This window comes from Puma concolor, chromosome A1 (genome assembly GCF_028749965.1).
Source record: "Puma concolor isolate L17-30 chromosome A1, mPumCon1.1.hap2, whole genome shotgun sequence".
NCBI lineage: Eukaryota > Metazoa > Chordata > Mammalia > Carnivora > Felidae > Puma > Puma concolor.
Window position 1 is genome coordinate 165,083,699 of NC_141667.1, and position 2,928 is coordinate 165,086,626.

Consider the following 2,928-nt stretch of genomic DNA (forward strand, 5'->3'; position numbering starts at 1 on the left):
CGAAGATACACTTCTGTAAAGCCATTGGGATACAGAATGGCTGGAAAGAACAAATCAACGCATAAAAGCCACGGAGCTCTTGTTTTATTGGGCGAAGGATCCTGGGCTGGCTGCAACTGACTGAGAAAGGGTGAGTGGGTGTGCGATCTACTCACGTCGTGAACTGAATGCGCCCAGCTCTGCCTGTGTGTCCCCAACCCCCAACACCATAAACTGAAACCCTAACCTTTAATGGGATATTTGGAGGGGAGGCTTTGGCCAGGTAATTAGGGTTAAATGAGGCCAGGAGTGTAGGGCCCTCAGGATGGGATGAAGGGCCCTTTAAGAAGAACATAGAGGCAAAGCCACATGAGGGTCCAGGGAGCAGGCGACCCTCCATAAGCCGGGTTCAGGTGTGAACGTCCTTCCCTACAGTGTGGGCTTCCTGACCTCAGCCCTCCAGCCTCCAGGACTGCGAGAAAGTATACCCCTGTTGTGTGAGCCACTCACCTGTGAGTCTGTCGTATCCTGTTACGGTAGCCCAAGGAGATAGATCCTGTGTCCTCATCAAGAGTTTTACATGCTGATGATGCGAATCTGCCTAAAGGAAATCCTATTTTTAAAGTGGACTGTAGTCCCGTACCTAGCGTGCATGTCTATTTTGCATCCTTTTTTTTTTTTTTTTAATTTTTTTTCCAATGTTTATTTATTTTTGGGACAGAGAGAGACAGAGCATGAACGGGGGAGGGGCAGAGAGAGAGGAAGACACAGAATCGGAAACAGGCTCCAGGCTCTGAGCCATCAGCCCAGAGCCTGACGCGGGGCTCGAACTCAGGGACCGCGAGATCGTGACCTGGCTGAAGTCGGACGCTTAACCGACTGCGCCACCCAGGCGCCCCTGCATCCTTTTAAGAGTATCTGGATTCTCTCCTGAATCATCCCAAACGGAAGAGGCGGTTATAAATATGTTTATTCATTCAGCAACGGTTTACCGCCTTCTCTAAATGAAGCAACACGCGGGCCCTGGGGAGACATCACGGGCAAAACCGTTTCTGCTGTCCTCACGCTTACAGTCGGGTGGGGTAGGGGTCCTCGCCAAAAGGAACAGGTTTCTTTGAAGTAGGAGTTTCCTTTTATAAAGTCACGTGAAGCACATTCGCGCTTGCTTTAAAATATTACACGCGGAGTGGCTCTCCATTCACAAACTCGACTGAAGCAAGAAGGCTATTTTTATACCCCAATTTTAGGTCCTCTTGCGTGACCCTGACCTCAGTGTTTGATTTCCTTGCCCCCGCCCCCCCTTCTATACCTGTGTCCAGGGGAACCTTAAGAGTCAAAGTGTTAGAAGTGGAAGGCCATGTTTCAATCAGTTTTTGCTGCCTATCCTGAGGGGTCATTCTGCCTTCTATGTGGGCACCTTCCCTAGGCCACCCATGGAGTCTGCCTGGAATCATCCCTAGTGACCTGCCCCCAGGCTTCTGGGAGAAGCCTGGGAAATCTCTCCCATCCAGAGAACTCCTAGCAGCTGCCAGCCAGCCCGGAGCATCTAATCTTAAGAAATATTTCCTTTTCCTTCGTGTGTCTTTGCAAGGATATTTTGCTACGTTAGATATATAGTATCTTTGGAAACCACATGCTTGGTTCTTGCTGGAATATGACCTTTGTGCAGCCCTTAGGAAAATAGGCTCAGCCCACACTACCAACTTGATGGTGGGAAGAAAGGAATCTGACACACAGGGAGAAAAACGAAATACGAGTTAATATCCTTTTAAAAATAACACAGCTGTTTTTCTCCTCAAGTCTTCCGGGATGCTGAATTATGTTTATCTTAGGACTTGGGTTCATCTGATGTACAAATAATCCCGCTTCTCCTCTTCAAATGTGTTGAGCACCTCTGGTATGCCAGGAACGGGGCTAGCCATCATGAACACTTTGAGAGAAAGTCTGTCCCATGGGGCTTTTGTTCTAGAACAGAGGAATGGAGGGACCGTGATGGGGGTGGGGAGATGCGCTGGTTGAGGTAGCCTCAATTCTAATGTCATCACCTGGTCACTTAAGGAACTGGAACGTTTCTGAAGTTGAGCAGAAAGCCAGGCGTGGTCTAGTTGGCTTGATTCTTTTTTTTTTTTTCAGTCCACTGATGGGATTTTGAGTAGGGTAATGACTGGTCACCCAACATTATCAATAAAATTAGATTTGAAGAAGGGTCAGACCACAGAGCACTTCTAAAAAGATTTTCCTTTTTCTTTTTCTTTCTGAAAATTTTTTGGTTACTTATTAGCTTCTGTGAAAGATAGCTAGGAAAATATTTAAGTCCAAGAACATTCTTCCCCCACCCCACCCCACCCTGGGGGCCACCTACTCTAGTCCCCATTTTGCAGCATTTGTTAAGCAGTTATTTTTATGCTTCGCTAATGCCCCCCCCCCCAACACAGCTTTTAAATAAAACAAGGAACTTCTCTGAAAAGCCCTGAATACAAAAATAAAATATTCTTCATGTACCTTCATGGAGATTTGCTGGGCCACTGAGGGAAATGCACTTCAAAATTAGATCATCTGCTTAGAAACCTCAAAAAAACAAAGTTCTCGCCCTCCTGAAAAGCAAAAGCAAAAAATCTGGGCCATTTGAAGGCAGCAGGAGGAGGGCGGGCCAGGGCAGGACTTGTAACCCAGTGTGACGGGGTTGGTCACGGCAACAGCAAAGGAATCCCCACCCCAGGGTGTGTGAGGTTCACAAACAAAAGTGCCGCCCTGTAGCCCTTCTAGGGGGAAAGGCTGGCCTTTTATCTGCAGGTTCCCGGCCACTGGGAAGGCCAAACAAAAGCGGGGCATTTTTCTGTGCTTACCCAGCCTCCCTAGAAGGGGCGCTTTCTTCAGATTGCTTTCCTCTCCTGCCTCCGTTCCCTCCCTCCACCCTCAGGCTGCTGGTTTCCTCCCCACTCTCCCCTT

At 48.2% G+C, this 2,928-nt stretch overlaps 1 long non-coding RNA gene across 1 annotated transcript; it reads right to left on the reverse strand.

Annotated features, from left to right (window-relative positions):
• Nucleotides 1-1,732: 1,732 nt before the first annotated feature.
• Nucleotides 1,733-2,712, reverse strand: LOC147584629 (uncharacterized). The gene is made up of 2 exons (XR_015255697.1): nucleotides 2,482-2,712; nucleotides 1,733-1,944 (listed from the first exon to the last, which is right to left on the reverse strand). It is a non-coding gene; the product is annotated as an uncharacterized LOC147584629 (long non-coding RNA).
• Between the last annotated feature and the right edge of the window lie 216 nt (nucleotides 2,713-2,928).